The following is a 19,454-nucleotide window of genomic DNA, read 5'->3' as shown; positions in this document are numbered from 1 at the left end:
AGAAAGAAAATCCTGATTACATGGGCTATTTTGTTTCAGTTCTCATCCTCACAAATCGATTCCTGTTTTAACAGCACGCTAATGGTTCCCGACACTACCTCCACACTCCATCGGCTCTTGGGATCAGTTTGCAGACCTCTTCCTAGATCACTTTGTAAGTAACCAACGGTGTTATAAAACCATCATTTTTCTAATGTTTGTCAAGCAAAAGTGTGGGGAAAGCTTTCGGGAGTATATAAAGAGGTTCAAGCAAGAAGAACTCGAGGTTAAGGACCTCGACACCTCGGTCTCCATGCATGCAGCCATCAATGGCCTTCGGCTTGGACCCCTCAATTGGTCTATTTCTAAGACTTCGCCCAAGTCTAAAGCCGAGTTCTTGAAGAATGACCTCATCCTCAGAAAGGTCATGATTCCTGAGCCCAGCATTAGAAAGCTTGGCCTAAACTAGAAAGGGCCCTACAGAATCAAGCAAGTAGTAGGACCCGACACCTTTTTGTTGGAATATATGGGTGGAAGACCAGTGCTTCATACCTGTAACTCTAAAAATCTTCGGATGTACTATCAATAGAAATGTAAATATCTTAACAAAAATTTGTGAATGAAAAGTGCAAGTTCCGCTTTCAATCGAATCTTTCTTTGTGTAAATGTTCTCATCCATTTCAATTACCAAGACCCCTCGACCAACCGATCACAACATACAACCTTCCTTAAGGTTATACGCTTGGACCAGACGTCAGCCCCCTTGGCCAACCGACTGCAGCATACAACCTTAAGGTTATACGACCTACCAAACGTTAGCCCAAGGCATACGACACTTTGCGAGTCACACGCCTAGTTACCTTTTTTACCTTTTAGCTGAGGCCAGAACCCTCGGGATCTCGGAAACCATTGATAAGTGACCGACAACCCCAGGTTCAACCTCAAAGACCCTAAGAGGAGAGAGTCTTTGTGATGGCCAAAGAGTAAACACCGGCCACTCACTTAATAAAAATACGACAAGCGACACTCTAAGTAAACAACACTTGTCTACTAAGGCAATCACCATCCTCCTTCGCTAAGGCAAGAAGTTCCAAGACCTCGACAACTGTTGCTAAGTGACTTATGATGTCGGCCTCAACCTAAAAGATTCTAAGGTGGAACATCCTCATGAAGAGCTAAGTAAAGATCATTTTTGCAAAAAAAGAGATATTTTATTAAGAATTGCAAGTTTCTTTACAAAAATGCCTCTTTGGGGGGAGTTATCGACCCCTTGCACAAAAGAAGAAAAAGAAGAAGAGAATAAGATCATCTTTTGACAAAAAACTCAAGTTCCATTAATTCAAGTGTCTTTACAAAAAAAAGGCCTCTTATGGGGAGGCGTCGACCCCTTACAAAAAAAAGAGAGAGAGAGAGAGAGAGAGTAGAACAAATACATGAAATAATCATTAAAAAAGGGGAACTTGGCTGTGGATAAATATTTTCACTGGGCATCCCCAATTTGAACCTCGACCTCAACATTCTCTTCGACTGTTACATCCTGCCTGATGGTTTGGTGAGCGCCACCTTGAGCTTCGGTCATGTCCACCACATCGACTTCCTACTGGTTTTTGTCGAAGGGATCTAATTGACTAACCTCAAAGTTTGGGAAGAATTTCAACATATGGACTTTTTAGTCCTCATACCCCTCCAAGTAGGCTATGGAGGCGAACTTGGCCAAGTCCTTCTTGTGCTCCTCCAAGGCCTTATAATTCTCTACGGCCCAAGAAGACGTCTTCTGAAGCCTCTACTCCATGGACTTCAGTGTGGACTTTGTAGACCTTAGTTGATCCTTCTTCACCGTTACATCGGCATCGAGTTTCTTTCGGTGCTCATACTCCTCAGAGCCTTCCCATCAGTAGCCTCTTGGCCAGCTAGCGTCTTAGACGCTCGATCTCTTATTTCGATTGACGCAGCTATTGTACCAAGACCTCCAACTTTGTCATAGAGGCCTACTCCGTAAGAAGCCACTTGAAAAAGAAGAAAAACTTCACATTAGGTGGAAAATTTTAACTAAGGGAGAAAGTAACACCGCCAAGGAAACAAGATCTCTTCCTACCTCGGCTATCTTGTCTAGTAGTGTGTCCCGAATGGCTTGGGCGGAATGTTGGGTCCAGGACTGGCGATCCTTGAGGGAATCATGCCGACCACCAGCTGACGGCTGATGCCTACATTGCTTAGGTTGTCCCCCTCCTTGACGTTCTAAACCGGGTGGAACATCCAATGCTACGACAACGACTCGTCCTCTAAGGGGTCTGAAGAACAAGGAGCTATCGGTCGTAATCTTCCAGGAATGCCCTCGCCCGGTGATCCTTCACCAACACCTTTTTCAGAGCATGTTGCTTATGGACACCTTCGGTCTGCCGCTTTTGCACGACCGCTTTCATCCTTCTGGCCTTGGCGCCACCCCTCGGCTGAGGTGGGTTCAACTCGTTTTGCCTTCAAGGCGTCTCCTCGGTCGGGCCCTTTCAGGACTTCATGGCTGCCTCCGCCAATAGCATGGCTTTCATGTTATCCTCCATTTCTGCCAACAAGAGAAACAAACAAGTTAGAAAAGCAGCAATGGAATTCAAGTAATGTCGCAACTAATAGACAATCGGAGTGTCCATACCAAGGGGGGCAGAACTAAGACTGACCATCACCAAGGCCTCCTCCTTCACCAAGGGTCTGGCATGAATTGTCCTACCCAGTTGAAGCTGATTTATCACGGCCTTATCCCCGTCGCTATTGCGTGGCACGACCCTCTTGGCTAGCATATTTGGGTCCCCCCAACTGGACCAAAAGGACCAGCCTTGGGGCAACTAACAAAGAAGAATTTCTTCTTCCAATTATGGATGATGGGTTGTCCACCACCTTTTCCCGTTGGCCTTGGAAATACCACAAGCCTTCCCCGTTAGGATGCTTCCTCCATGCAAACAAACTCCAAAATGTGTTCAGAGTCATAGACATATCTCGAAGATGAGCCATCACCAACACAACCATTGTTGTCCTAACAACATTGAGAGCAAGCTGGTTAAGGGTGAGCTTATAGTGGTTCAAAATCTCGGGAATTAGGGGGTGCAAGGGAAACTGCAATCCAAAGTAAAGGTAATGCTTGTAGATGCACACCTCCTCTTCAGGAGCAAGCCACGACCTATCACCAACGTAGGGGACTCTAACCCTATAGTCTCCCAGAATGTAGTACTTCTCGGCCAAAGCCCTAACTTGCTCCTTGTCGAGAATTCTATCTAGGTCCAAACGGGGATAACGCCCCAGCGTCACGCCTCGGCTTTAGGTTCCTCGACCTCTTCTACATCTACCACTTCAAGAAGCACAAGAACATTTCCTATGGCATCGTCCCTCGACCGTGTGGAACAAGTACTCTTATTAGCAGAGTCTGCACTCTGTTGGTCGCGCTTGACCTTGCATGACATGACCCTTTCCCTCAGCACCTGGACGTTGGATGTTCGAGAGGAGCTATCGGAGTCACTACTATCGCTCCCATCATTACTAGGAGTGCTTCTGGGAGCACTCTAGTCGGGAAGTTCGTAAGCTTCAGGACCAAAATTCGAGGCCAACATGTCGAAGATAAAAGTTCTTTACCAAAGATGTTAGCGAAAGGAAGTTTAAGGAACTGATTGTGGAAAGCCAAGGTGTCCTCAGTAGCTCCAAGACTAAAGGTTTTAAGCAAATGATGAAGTCCCACTCAACCAGCCTCCCTATTTAAAGGAAAATTGATGGTCTGGATTCAATTGATCCAACGGCTGCGAATCATCCGACCTAACAACCTAAACTGACAGGCTCCACGTGGCATCAACCTTGGGAGGCAAAATGACACCAAGAGACAAGGCCTGTTCACCCGTAAACTCCAAACCAAGGACATGCTGAACTACACCCCCCGTACCATCTCATGCACGGCCTCAATCAATCGACCCTTGCACCTGTCCTATGTATGGACCTACAACAGATGATGTTAGCACCCATATAGGGCACTCACAATGCACACGAATAGCCTATGCCCGTACGGGCCACGGTCACATACCTTCAGCCTAGAATGATCCCTTAATAACACGGACGATGAACGAAGGACAAAATGAGCAGTTGCCGCACAACCATTGAGAAGAGCTCCACAGCTGAGGCCGATGACTCCACGCAAATCTCTTTGGCCAAAGGCGAGGCCTCCACACAACTTGCCAACTAACCTCGGCCACTATGACCTTGAGAGTGTGGGGCAAGTGATGTAGGAATATTAGGCCGACCTACAAATCCTAACATGTGGCATCGGCCGAATGCATCCTGGCCATCTATCATACCACTCCCAATTACTCCTCTTCTAAGGCAACTTTGGCTATAAAAGGGGATCCCACATTGAGGTAAATACACATAAATTTAATCTCTAAGTTTCCTTACTTGTGTGATCCAACCCCTCACAACCCTTGACTAACTTGATCGTTGAAGTCTTCGCCCTTAGAATAACTCCCAAGGCCTCTGACATCTTTATCTTAACGGATTAGACCCATCGGCCTTGAACAACAGAAATATAGTTGTTGCCCTCGGCTTCATATTTGGCAGATAACACCCACAATTTACTCTTTAAATGTAGTGAAGCCATGAAGGGAAGGGCTTAGATAATTGTGACCCAAAGAAAACAACTACAGAATTGACTTTACCAAGTGTTAAACAAATGCCTATCATCTTTTACGGTTTAAAAGTGGATACTGTTTCCCTTTTTCTTTGGCTTCTGTTTAAGTCACTTCAACCATTACGTGTCCCCTGAATCTTTTACTTAATAAAATCATAATCATATTTCTTTGATTTTTTTCTTTTTTTTTTTTGTTTTCAACTCATGGGATTATCTTCATTAGGGCAGGAATATATTGCTAGTGAAGGGAGTGATGACTTTGATTGGGAGAATGAAAAAGAACATGAGTTCAACTCACCATTCTCATCTTGTTTGACTCCTGCAGTTCCTGGTCAAGGAGAGTTTATGGGTCACGGGGAGGTGTGTTACTTCTTTGTATATTGTGGAATCTCCTTCCTACTTGTAGCAATGAAACCATTAATGTAGTTCATAATAATAATTATCAAAATATTATGTGAAAATTAAAGTATAGTTACCTTTACTAGAAAAGGGGAATGTTATTCGTGAATCATCTTAGCTTTGCAGTTACTTTACATACTGGTTGCTTTTCTTTGTTTTTGTCCCTTGAATTTGTATATGTTTGATTGTGTAACCTAGAATTCGGATAGGAATGAGGGTCATTTATCATTCATTGTTCATTGTCACTGCTTTTTCAAGGTGGTTCTGGGTATCAAAGTTTACCAAGCACACACAGCTAATGGGTGTTGATGCACAATGATCATTTAATAGAATGGAAGAAAGCCTGTGAAACAGAACAGGTTAGAACTCAACATTGGCAAGGTAAAAGAATTGATCACTCATGGGGATAAACTAATCACTTCAGATAAAGAGGCTAATAAATTTTAGAACTCATTCAGGTGGACCCCTTGGCTAGTCCATCAGGAATAGAGGTGTCAATTGGACTGGATTTGGTCCAATCCGGTCCAGCCCAATGTGAGTCCATTACAAATGGACCTGGTTCAATCCAGTCCAATGAATATTTTGGACCATTTTGGACCGGTCCAGAGACTGTTCAAATTCCTGTTAATTTAGATTGATTTCAACTCAAATCTGTCTACTGACACCTATGTTCTTTTCTTCTATCAATGGATCAGATATTGGCTCAATCCAATATAAATTCATTATGGAGGGGCCAGGTCCAATCCAATATGGCATATTGGTCCATCCAGTCTGTCCAAATTCAATATGTCTTATTGATCCGTCCAATCTGTCCAAATGGATTTTGATTTGGACGGAGTCCAACCCAAAACCGGTCCATTAACACCCCTAATCAGGAATACTCTCCTCCATTTCTCCCTTTCATTAGATATATGACATGGGTAACGGTCTGGTATTATATATGTCTGTTCAGGCTTATTTTTGTGTTATAGAACTATGTTGGGATTTTTGTTGTCTCTATTGTTTATGGATTTTTAAGAATCTCTCTGCAGTGAAATTGTTTGTTGATTCGCTAGCACATCTCGGAATTTCAATTTGCTTTTATTAGGGACATAAGAAATGTAGAAATAGAAATTAGCTGTATCGAATTCCTAAGTCTAATTCAGTGTTTTAAGAGCTGTGGGAGGTGTAGGCATTTTTCTTCCTTTTTATTAATATAAAAGATTTTTATTAAAAATAAAGAAAAATGAAAATTTTCTTCCTCCTCATCCCCCTCCAATTGAGGAAGCGTTACGCCTCTTACATTCTGAACTACGTCTCATGCCTTTAAGTAGTAGAATGCCTTGCGTCATGCCTCCACATTTTAAAACATTAGTTTAATTTCTATATAAAGTGTGAGGTGAAGAGACAATATTTTAATCCACATGCTCGAATGGTTCATTTCCTCTAAATAACTCTCCAAAACCTCTTACTTTCCATCCTTTCTAGTCTTCCCAAATGGAATTCCTGCATAAGAACATTTGGAAAGCTAATTCTTTTCTTAGGATCAAAGGTTTTTCTTAAAGAACAACTTTAAAAGATAAACTTGTGCAACATGCTACTGAAAAGGCAGCATTACAATGCTGTCATCAACCAGGTTGAAAGGGATATATTTTCAGATTTTATCTTTTCTTATGTTTTTATTCCTTTCTTCATTATAATTTTTGGAGATTTTTGTTGTGTTCTGCAATTCTAGACTGTCATCCACCCAATGATATTATTTTTTGACAAGCAATACTGATCAGATAGATTTTATTGAATGGGGTGGTTAGAAATAGGGTTAAGTACATGCACAGCCTAAGGATGACCTTTAGGCTCAGTTTGGAAGGAGTGTAAATACAAATATGTAGAATGTAAAACCTTATGTTTTGTATGCATTTGCACTGTGTATATTTGTATTTGTACTCATTCCAAACTAAGTCTTAAAAGAAAAAAAAAAAAAAAAAAAACTATAACAGAGAACAGTTTTATTAATGAGTGAGTGAGGCCATTGGCAAATCCAGGCGGCAACCTGAATGAGCATTTCATGTTGGTTACAAACGCCTTAGCTTCTCTTATATCAAAGCCTTAGGCTCAGTCTGGGAAGAGTGCAAATACAAATATGTACAGTGCAAATAAATGGTTTAGAAAGAAGGATTTGCACTGAACATATTTGTATTTAAACGTTTCCCAAACTTAGCCTTAGGGGCCAGACCTTTCTGTCCCAGTGAAGAACTGTCTAACCATGAATTGGCACCATATACTAATCCAGCCTAATCAGTAACCCAATTTTAGACCCTGAAGGAGAGCAAGAAGTTCATACCCAAGTTCCTTAACCTGCTATCCCTGAATAGCTAGCAAAATATTTCCACCTTGGTCATCCCATCCAGTAGTCACCTGATGGTTGCCTTCAATTTCCACTCTTTGAACGCCCAAGAGAATTAGGAGTCTTAATGCTAACAGAGAAGAGCTGGGTTGCAACATTCCTGTAGAGCAACCTATCTAACCATATTAGTTGCTATCTAACCATATTGAAATTAGCAACTTCTTGCTAGTCATTGAGTAGGGGTTAGCATTTTAATGGTTTTTGGATAATTTGGTTATTTTGGTTAATGTAATTTTAAAAGCCAAAATTGAAATTTTGGTTTGGTTTTTTGGTTTCACTAAACCAAATTCCTTAAGGCTGAGTTTGGAAGGAATACAAATACAAATATGTAAAGTGCAAAACCTTATATTTTGTATGTATTTATGCTGTACATGTTTGCATTTGTACTGCTTCCAAACTGAGCCTAACTAAAATATAATGGTTCATTTGATTGTGTTCAAGTATGAGGCATTTAGTAAAAAGGATTGCTCATAAGCGGGATAGGAGAGTGCAGCATATCAATTGTATCTCTATAATTGAATGTTTCTCAAAGATCTTAAGTCGGATTTCCTATTTCATTTTGACATTACTGGTAATTAAGTACGTGTATTGCACGTATGAAATTTTTTTTTTGATATTAATTACTTATTTAGATATATCATAATTAAGATATAAATTAAAAATTAATAAAAATAATAATATGACTAAAGATAAACTTAAATACTTGTACTAAATGTGCATGTACAGTAATTTTAAATTACAATTATTATTATTATATTAACATGCAGAAATTTCTTTTGATAGGATGTATGCACCTTAATGGCTAAAATCATAAAATTAGGAAATGCACCCAAATTTACCCGGCCCAAGATCCAATTTCCAATTGCAGTGTGATTAGGAGTTGCAACTTGGACTGGTTTAGCTCTAACCTGATCCAAATCTGGTTTGGTTAGGGATAAAATTATGAACCTAACTTCTGGTTTGGATTTGAGGCTTTGAGAGCAACCTAAGTATCACATACATGTCTATTGATATTTGTATTTGATCTTAAGGCTGCGTATGATTGCAATGCAAATAAATTTGTACTGATGCAAAATTATGAGAGTGCAAATGATTTGGATGTAAATTCTGATTTATTTTTGTTCCAATGTTTACTTTATTTTGTTTGATTATAATACAAATGAAGTAAAGTAAAATTCAAAACAAAATTAAACCAAAATTTGCATTAGTTGTACTTATTTTCACTTTCACGTATTTGTACTAATGCAAATAATATTGCACTGCAACAAATACAGCCTAAATCTAAGAATAATTGCATTTAATCCTAAATCTAAGAAATAAAAACAATTTTTAGAGCAATTTTATTTTATTTTTTGTAAAACCCACCCATTAACGATTTACCCGCCCCCACTTCTCATAAAATGAACGAGGCCATAAAACTACCAAGAGATCCAGATTGGATGGAACAACGATGGATTCTGATGCGTAGGTGCATGTGGCAGGGCCTAGGATGGTGCCATGTGGCATTGACAGGATGAAATCCTAACCGTCCGTTGCTAACTAACTATAGCCGGTCAAGTATAAATGGAGGTCCTTCATCTTTAGGTAAATTGGTAAATCATCTTGGCATCTTGGTAATTACTATTTGTTTGAGCTCTCACCTCAGGCCTCGTCCGACCTTTAATATTGTGCATTTGACTAACTTGATCGTCGGAGATTACGCCCATGGGATAACACTTGGGGCCTTTGATGTGTTCTCTTGTTCTCAGGTCGGATACATTAGCTCTTAGACACATAAGCCCTCAGCTAAGGAAGTGAAGTTACCTTGTTGCCCTCAACCCATCCTTAGCAGCAACAGATTCTAACATTTATGAACACATTTGGGTTTGCTTTAAGGAAGTGATCATCGTGTACTTTGGTTCAAACAGAACTTTCTTAATTCTTATTGGCGTGGCCGTTTCTAGTCACATACCAATTTTTTTGTGATGTATCAATTTTTTTTTTGGCTAAGTACCTTGTCATTTGACATGCTCCCAGGTGGCCTATGACTCAGAGGATGATGGAACTCCCTGGTGGCGAACTGCCTGGTGGTGAGCTACTTGGTGGCGAACTCCCTGGTGGTGAGCTACTTGGCGAGTTCCCTAGTAGTGAGCCACCTTGATGAGCTGCTGAGTGCGTTGCCTTGATGGCGAGCTCCTTGGTGTTGTGCAACCCGACTGCCCTTTGCATGAGATGATTTGCTCCTCCTTGTAGACGGCGGGAGCCGAGGAACCTGTGAGAACTGAATCAAAGGACCCGGGGGTGTTTACCTGGCGGGGCCACTCTGATGGCTAAGTTAGCACTCTGATAGTAGAGAGCTTGAAGATGATATTAGAGAGCTTGAAAATGATATTAGAGAGCTAGAGATCAGGGGTTACCTCTATTTTTCATCCCCCCCTTTCCCTCTAGGGGGTCGGAGCTCTTATATAGTAGTGTTATGACAGATCTGGCGTAACCGCCTTTGATTCTCTGCCGCAGCCATTACTTGCCAAGGCTGAGCTAGTGGGCGTAGGTAACCGTTGCAGAGTACGACCCTGTCAAATAAGGGGCACCTCTCAGGGCTGGCAGGCACGATGCCGCTTGGCGAGAGACGTGGGCGCAGGTCTCCAGATTTGGCAGTTATGGTTGTCAGGTAGGAAATCTTCCTGCGATACGTCGATCTGCTCTACAACGAGCTACCTTGCACCGAGCTACTTTTCATCGAGCTGCTTTTCACTGAGCCTCCGGTAATGTGCCGAGGTGCTTCTACCTGAGGCAGGTCTTCATGGCCTACTAGGAGGCGAGTTGTTCGTAAGACGCCGGGCTGCCTGCGGAGTGGCCAGCTGCCTGTGGCAAGCTGCCTATGCCGAACTGCCTGTAAATGGCGAGCTGCCTACAAGTGGCGAGCTGCCCGTAAGTGGCGAGTTGCCTACAAGTGGCGAGCTTCCTGTAAGTGGCGAGCTGTCTATAAGTGGCAAGCTGCCTGTAAGTGGTGAGCTGCCTATAAATGACAAGCTGTCTGTAGATGACGAGCTGCCTGTAAGTAGCGAGTTGTCTGTAAGTGGCAAGCTGCCTGTAGCTAGCTCGAGCTGTCTAGTTGGCAAGAGGCTACACTTAGTTGGCATGAGGTGCCAGGTGTCATAATTTCACTAGAGGGCCAAATCCGCACTCATCATTTGCCCCCACTCCCGAGCTGAGAGTAACTCGGCAAAGGGAGTAGGTTTCTCCTTTTGGCCCATAAGTCGACGAGCTAGTAAGTGCTGACCCAATTTCTTAGGCTCTGGGAGCTGCCTATAAGGTGAGGAGGTCTCCGCCAGTTCAGTATTGTAGCCCTTAGGCTCTAGGGGCAACTTATAGTCCACCTTGACTGATTTTGCCCATGTTGAAGAAGCGACTGGGTTTTAAGCAGTAATGTTGCTCGTAGGCTTTGGGAGCAACTTGTAGTCCACTCTTCTTGACTTTGCCCATGCCGAAGAGGAGACTGGGACTTATGCAGTAATGTTGCCCATGTCGTAGAGGCGACTGGGTTTTTTAGCAGTAATGTGCTCGTAGGCTTTGGGAGCGACTTGTAGTCCACTTTTCTTGACTTTGCCCATGCTGGAGAGGCGACTGGGACTTATGTAGTAATGTGGCCCGTAGGCTTTGGGAGCGACTTGTAGTCCACTCTTCTTGAATTTTCCCATGCTGAAGAGGCGACTGGGACTTATGTGGTGCCGAGGTCTCTGCCTATGAGGTGCCGAGCTACCTGTGGGGTGTCGAGCTACCTGTGAGGTGCCGAGCTGCCTGTGAGGTGTCTGACCAGGTGTCGAGCTACTTGTGAGGTGTCGAGCTGCCTGTGAGGTGTCGGGATAACCAGGTGGGTGCCTTAGAGTTATGATTGCGCTGCATCAGCCTCGTAATGCCGGTCACCCACTCCTACAAGAAGCATTTAGGAGCTCGACCTTCGGGGGCAGCACTACTAACTTTAGGTCACCAGCTCACGCGGGAGCCTTGGAAGGCTCGACTGGCAAGGGCGCCCATGTAGTTTGTCGGCTGCCAACTCCCGCAGAAGCCGCGCAGATCTCATCTTTGTAGGGGGACCTCACGAAGAGGACTAACAAGGTTTTATCTGAATTGAAAGTAAAGTTGGTAGAGCTGCTTAGTATGTTAGCTACATAGTCTTTGAGTTCATAAAAAATGGAAATTATAAAGCGAGAGCTTCAGTTTCTAAAAAGTGAGGACTTAGCTTTCTGGGAGAAGAGGACTTAGTTTTTTGTAGGATGAGAACTTAGCTTTTGTAGGATGAGAAATTAGCTTTTTGTAGCGTTTTTCCATAGATGGCACCAATTGACATGGCCGTTTCTGGTCACATACCAATTTTTTCGTGATGTATCAATTTTTTCTTTGGCTAAGTACCTTTTCAGTTGACCTGCTCCCAAGTGGCCTTTGACTCAGAGGATGATGGAGCTCCCTGGTGGCGAACTACCTGGTGGTGAGCTACTTGGTGGTGAACTCCCTGGTGGTGAGCTACTTGGTGAGTTCCCTGGTAGTGAGCCACCTTGATGAGCTGCTGAGTGCGTTGCCCTGATGGCGAGCTCCCTGGTGTTGTGCAACCCGACTGCCCTTTGCATGAGATGGTCTGCTCCTCCTTGTAGACAGTGGGAGCCAAGGAACCTACGAGAACTAAATCAGAGGACCTAGGGGTGTTTACCCGGCGGGGCCACTCTGATGGCTAAGTTAGCACTTTGATAGTAGAGAGCTTGAAGATGATATTAGAGAGCTAGAGAGCAGGGGTTACCTTTATTTTTCATCCCCTCCTTTCCCTCTTGGGGGTCGGAGCTCTTATATAGTAGTGTTATGATAGATCTGGCGTAACCGCCTCTGATTCTCTGTCGCAGCCATTACTTGCCAGGGCTGAGCTGGTGGGTGTAGGTAACCGTTGCAGAGTACGGCCCTGTCAAACAAGGGACACCTCTCAGGGCTGACAGGCATGATGCTGCTTGGCGAGAGACGTGGGCACAGGTCTCTAGATTTGGCAGGTATGGTTGTCAAGTAGGAAATCTTCCTGCGATACGCCGAGCTGCTCTACAACGAGCTACCTTGCACTGAGCTACTTTTCACCGAGCTGCTTTTCACCGAGCCGCCGGTAATGTGCCGAGGTGCTTCTACCCGAGGCAGGTCTTCATGGCTTAGTAGGAGGCGAGCTGTTCGTAAGACGCCAGGCTACCTGTGGAGTGGCCAGCTGCCTGTGGCGAGCTGCCTATGCTGAGTTGCTTGTAAGTGGTGAGCTGCCTACAAGTGGCGAGTTGCTTGTAAGTGGCGAGCTGCCTACAAGTGGCGAGCTGCCTGTAAGTGGCGAGCTGTTTGTAAGTGGCAAGCTGCCTGTAAGTGGTGAGCTGCCTGTAAATGACGAGTTGTATGTAGATGACGAGCTGCCTATAAGTGGCGAGCTATCTGTAAGTGGCAAGCTGCCTGTAGCTATCTCAAACTGTCTAGTTGGTAAGAGGCTATACTTATTTGGCATGAGGTGCCAAGTGTCATAATTTCACTGGAGGGCATATTTCTCAGAAATTAATGCTTCCGAGAACAAAAATCGAACTCTGTACGTAGATCTTTCGCAAAAACACAAATAATTAAAAGAAAACATGAGTACTGCTATTTCAATTCTGTGATGGTAAAGCTGAGTAGCATGGTTTGAGCTGTTTCGGTTGAGTGTTATTTCATCACACATGGACAAGCTAACCTAGATTGTCTTTTTTTTTTTTCCTTTTCCGTATAGGCCTGCACTAAAGAAGACTCCGTGTGTTGATGGCTTTGTCTCTGATAAGTTTTTTGTGAGACATTTGATTGAATGAAGTGGATGCTTTTCTGTATTATTGCGAGAAACAACACCGCCACCACCACCACCTAAAACCAACTTTTTGCTGCTCGTCATGTCTTCCCACATAAAAGTAGCTTTGATTGTAGATCGAATCTACTTTGCACACCTTGTCTTCTTCTTCTCCTTCTCCTTGTTGCAACACCATTGCTTTTCTCATATAAGTTTTGATAACTGTAATATGTTTCATCACCTAATTTAAATGAAATTGAGAAAACCCCAAAGACAAAATTTTATAATGGTCTTCCATGCCTGTAAACGTAGACTATAAGTTGAACCACATAAGTCTTTATGTGTAACTTTGTTTTTACACTCATCTTGTTTATTTTAAATTGGGGTGCAAAATGTGGACCATCATTAAATGCTCCAACTATCTTATGCTCTAGTGCCTTAATTTTGGTCAAAAAATTAATTATCAACATAATACAAAATTGTATCAAAAAAAATAGGTACAGTAATGCTCTCTTCTGAGAGTACAAAAGTGTCAGAAAATATATTTTTTATCTGATAATCATTATTTTTTTATATATCAAATAGACGCTCGCAAATGTGAATCAGGGTACATAAATACCCTAGTTCAGCGTTTGTATCACAAACAAATAGAGCCTTGGAGAGTTTTCTGCAACATAAAATTCTCATGGTTTAAAGAATATTGAGCCCCACAAATAGTCTGGATAAACATCTTAAAATAAAAACACATCTGTGGTTGGGTAGCATTTTTTTTTCTTTTGGGTTTGTAATTGGAATTGGAATAGTAATGAGAATCAGTTGAAATGGATTCTCATTCTCAAGGAGGGGAAGAGAAAATTATCATTCTCTCAAATAGAGGAATGTCATTTCACCATGAATAAGACTGAGATTCATGGTGCAACTGTTTCTAAAAAATTTTGATTAATCCAATTCTGATTCCAAACCCTTATTCTTGCGAACCAAGCAAATACTAAGAAACTCAAATTATTTTAGATCACATTTTATCCTTGTACATATGTGACTGTTTTCTAAAAACAACAATAATACCCATTTCTCATGAATATATCAATTTCCCACGCTTGAGAATACTTTTTATAATTTATATTTTTAAGATAGAGATAAATTTCCATCGTCCACATCAATACTTTTCTTACCATGGCATTAATATTATTATCCAATGTCTCCATGTCTGAAATTTGAGGGAAAAAGAAGGAGAAAATTGAATGAATGAACACTGCCCAAGTTAACCCCTCAATCCAGCACCCTTCGTTCATTGACCCACTGTGATGTGACTGGGTCGTACGTAAATAATAAACTAAAGAAATCACAAAACAAATCTCAGGGCCTACAGGCTAGAGAAGTACAAATTAAATGTCATCTTCTTTTTCCAAAATCTCCCCATTACCACCCTCATCCAATACTGAGGTCTGTTAGTGATAGCTTTCTCATTTATGATCTTTTGCTCTTTAATTTCATCACTTGGATGCTCGTCGACATTCTGCAGGGATGTCATCTCCTTGTTCTTTTTATGTATCCTACTGATTCCATTGACCTGTTAATCTTAATTGTTTGATTGTTTAATTAAGCATTTTTTTTTCTAATTTCTTACCTGCTATTTCTTCATTAAATTTGGCTTTTATTATGAGTTCTTGGTTGCAAACCGATGCCCATTTCTAGAGCCACAACATATGACAGCTCATGAAGTGAAAAAGACAGACAGAGGATAAAGCTAATTTATTTGAGACTTGTTAAGTTCAACTGTACCACTGCCAAACAACTCTTCTAGGGTCTATAATATCGTTGATTCAAGTAGATTGACAAGAGAGAGAGAGAAACAGAAAATTCGAATTCGTAACCTTTCAGATTTTCAGCTCCAAACCATAACATGATGTTTAGTACTCATCAAGAAAGAAAACTGAAACCTGTGTATGGCTTTCAAGAATCACGTTAACGTGGATCACTTAATAAATAAGAACTTGGTCAATCGGCACATGCAATGAACCAGGGTGGTTATTCAGAATATACAGACATGGGGTTTTTGTTATTAATTAAATACATATATTTTTAAGAGGTTAGATGGTCAACAACACGTCGGTACCCTTAACAATTCATTGCATTTTATTATAAAATAGATAATAATAATTAATAATCTCATATCATAAATGCCAGCTTGTTTTGGGGCTTAGAAGGGCCAACAAGTTGTCAAGTTCCACTTTGTCCACCCTTTTTCATGTGGGTAGGCTTTTAACAAAACTTTGCCACGTTCCAACAACATAATTTGGTGTATATGGATGATGTGGACTGCAGGAGGGACTACATGCATGCATGAGCTAGAGGATTAATTCTGTCTAGTGGAAGCAATTTGAACTGGCCAGGTGTCGTCCATGTGGCAGAAATGGGTAGTTTCTGATGAATTTTTCCTACTTGTCCTCTATAAAAAACCCTTTTCTGTTATTAAAAATTGGTTGAGTGCAACATACAAGCAAGAGGGGAGAGAGAGTGGAGATAGATAGATCTTCCACACATGAAGTAGTCTCCAAATCCTCTTCTCATCTTTGATTCATAGAACATGCTGTAGAAAAAAGCTCTTTTGTTTTGGGGTTTAAATTAACAAAAAAATATCAAAGGAAAACTGTCAATTGAGCAAATCTCCAATACAAGTTTTGGAATGAGAATGACCTAAGCTGTAGGATTAAATTAAAGTAGGGCATGCACATTTGAACTCAAGTGAAACTTCAATCATATCCCCTCATAAAAAATTCTACATACATACAAGAGATAAACTGATAGATGAATAATGACAGAAAAAAAGAAAAAGTGTAATATGCCTTTTTCTCCTAAGAGAGAGACTCTCAATGTATATTGCATTTATTATATATATATCATATCACTTCAATTCATATCTGAAACAAGATCAATGTTGGTTGACAAATTGCATTTGCAAACAAAATAGAGGTGTCTTGTAGGAAAAATTGGTTATCTGCAGAGGGCACCAAATGTTGGCCATTAAAAGCAGATTTTTAGAATCTTCATCATACATACATGCATGCATGAACAAAAACATTTAATTAATTTATCCTTGAGAGACTGTATTCTGTAATGGAAGACAACATTATTAAGAGCTAATTATTAATCAGTGGTGGGTTCTATATATAAATATATTCTGTCCAAACTTTTTAGCAACTTTATTATAAAGTTAGTTGCCCCTCTTCTGTATGTGTTCTGTCAATTATCTATCTATCTCTTCATGGGAATGCAGCAGCAAATTAAAGCACCAAAGGACAAAAGCTAAACAGGGTGTTAAGTGCTAATTAACCACCCTTTACACCTGTTTAACTTATGTTCTTTTGTGCTTAATTTGGTGGCTCGTGGTCTCTGATTAAGCATTTAGTGAAACTAATTATTAATCTTCTTCTGTGGTTGGCCTTGACAATTATGAGATCGATCTGCAATTTTGAGGGTATGGCTCTTTCTGTGTTGGCTGCGTTCGGGGGAGGGAAAGGCTCTCATTAATTTGCATTATAAAATTTTAATGATTTCATTTGACATACATATGAATAACGATGTGTGTTGAATGAATAACAACGACGACGTTTAGCTTTCCATCAGTGCAGGTGCAGGTGGGCCCTGCAATTCTTGGAAACCTAACACCATAGACCTAACCTCCACCATTATTTGGAGTTTAGTAAGCTTTTTCCTTGCTTTGTCATGGAGCGGTTCTCAGACTGTACTTAGTTCATGACGAGGACCTTCTGCCAACCAATTACATGCACCAACATGAGGGGATGATCCATCTACCTCATCACAAATTTCAAACAAACCTAATAATATTAATATAACAACTGCTACTACAAACAACTTTGGTTTGGAATTTGGATCATAGGTTCATGCATGGGCCCTTTTCCATCTAAGACGCAGGCATATGATCAGTTTGTTCATAGTGTAGTAACGAAATGACAAGTCCATCTCTGTTAGTGAGAGCTTTAATTAATTAAGAAGATTTCAGCTTTAATTTCTTAGATGCAAATGAAAGTAGACAAGCTTAATTTAAAGGAAAAGCATGGAGCGAAATTAGATTAATCAATTGCATGAATTGTTATGTTTGTGTCTTGAATTTTTGTGGCGAATCATTTCATGAATTCGTTCCGAATTAATTTTTGAGAAAAATTTAAAGGCAAAGTTTCAAAGTGATTTGTGGTGGAAGCCTAGGACCCCATGGCGGTATGGACCTGATCTATATTCAGCTTATAGGTTTGAACTGAATACAAAGAGTTATGTATTTGAGGGTTATTCTTTTATTTTGTAAGAGAAATGTGAGACTTTAGGTGTATTTAAGGTTTAGGATTTTCTTTGAATAAGGTTATGAGTGCATAGCTTTGTATAGTGGATATTGGTAGGGGTGCAAGTCGGGTGGGTTGGCTGGGTTTATGGTCAACCCAGGCCTGGCCCTAAAATTTGGACTTAAGACCCGAGTCCGGCTCGAGCTGAGGTTAAGCCCGATTTTCTCAACCCGAGCCCATCCCGCCCTGTAATTTGATGCATTCGAGTTGGTTAATGAACTCACTCTAAAATTATACATATATAAATGTATTTGTGCAAATATATATATATATATATATATATATATATATATACATATATTTATGAATGTTTAAATATCTATACAAAAGTTATATATACAAATATGTATATATATATATATATATATATGTAAATATATATGCAACATTTACATATATACACATATATGTATAAATATATATAATTGGGCTGGGCTCAGGCCAGGTTCAGACTACCTAAAGGCTACGCCCGAGCCCGACTTAAAAAATAAAAAAAAGACTGACTTTTTGAACCCGGAAATCAAAATCCAAGCCTAGTGCACCCCTAAATATTGGCTCCTCGTAAGCCCAGTCACGTAAATCTAGCATCCTCTTTGCTTACGTACTCCTCTTTATATACCTAATTAAATTACAATTATAGAACTAACCCAAGCTACCTGCAGCTTCTAATTTTCCTTTTTAAATTTGGAGGGAAGATTAAACAATAAGAATACGTCACTTTGAAACCATGAACAAGGGGCCATCCAATCTAGATGACTGTAAATACGTCGCTCTGGCACTAGCAAGAGTGCATAATGCAGTTTATAAATACAAGAATGTGGTGATGAGAATCTCCATTTGATGAGTTAAGCTTAATTGTTATAGGTCCAGAGGAAGAGTGCATTTTATGATCATCGGCTTTTTATAATATTATAACTTATTCCTTGCTTAAGCTTGTGCCATCTGAGCTTTAATTAGTTGTCATCGTCTGCAGGTCTCCGCCACGTTCATTCGCTCACTCGTCACACCAAGTTGCAATCCTGAACGTCGGCCTCCCACCGGCCCACCCCAATAATAAATTAATAAAGGAAACAAGGAAGAAAAGGAAATCAGCCCATGCGTGATCTATCAAATCTCTCTATCTTCTTAGTATCGACGTCATCTAAAAAATTTCTGTTAATTTGTTCCTTCTTTATCAGCAAGAGGTAGATTAGATATAAACGTGGTTGATGAACTAAGAGAGAAGCCAAGAAGTAATAAAATGTTCCATGCGGGGGTTTTATGATATAATAAGATAGATTACTTAGACTTTGAATCTAGAAAAAAAAAAGTTGAAATTTGTGAAGGTTTGCCTTACATAGGAAAGGCCAATCATTGGGTGAGAAGTGAGGGAATGAAAGAAAATTCACATGGAAAATTGTATTAAGTGTGAGGATTTTTGGACCCATAGAGGGGGCCATGCTCCCCCCCGAGTCCCTCTGGCTTCGCCCTTATCCCTTCCCCCCTCTTTTTCATGGAGAAAAGACATTAGAAATTTACAGATAAAAAAAGTAATTTGGTGTACGCTATTGATTACTGAGATTGGAAGAGATTGTGTTGTTATCCTGTGACATGAATTTTTATTTTACAATCAAAATATTTAGGCGCTGTTTGAATGTATTTATACTTTTGTACTTTCAATAATACCAAAGTACAAAGAAATATAAAATGCTTTTACTTTGGTATTTTTGTTTTGAAAACCGTTTGAGTAAAAAAAAAAATGTAAAGTATGCTTTTAGAAACAAAATTTTGTGAAGTATTCTTGCTTGTTTGGTAAAAGCATGTCTATTCATGCTTCCGGTGATGGTTTCCGATGGTTTGATGGTTGAGACCGACAATGGCAGTCTAACTCTA

Source organism: Nelumbo nucifera, chromosome 4, assembly GCF_055504915.1.
Source record: "Nelumbo nucifera cultivar China Antique chromosome 4, China Antique-T2T, whole genome shotgun sequence".
Taxonomy (NCBI): domain Eukaryota; kingdom Viridiplantae; phylum Streptophyta; class Magnoliopsida; order Proteales; family Nelumbonaceae; genus Nelumbo; species Nelumbo nucifera.
The sequence above is the reverse complement of the archived record's forward strand: the minus strand, read 5'-3'. Positions refer to the sequence as shown.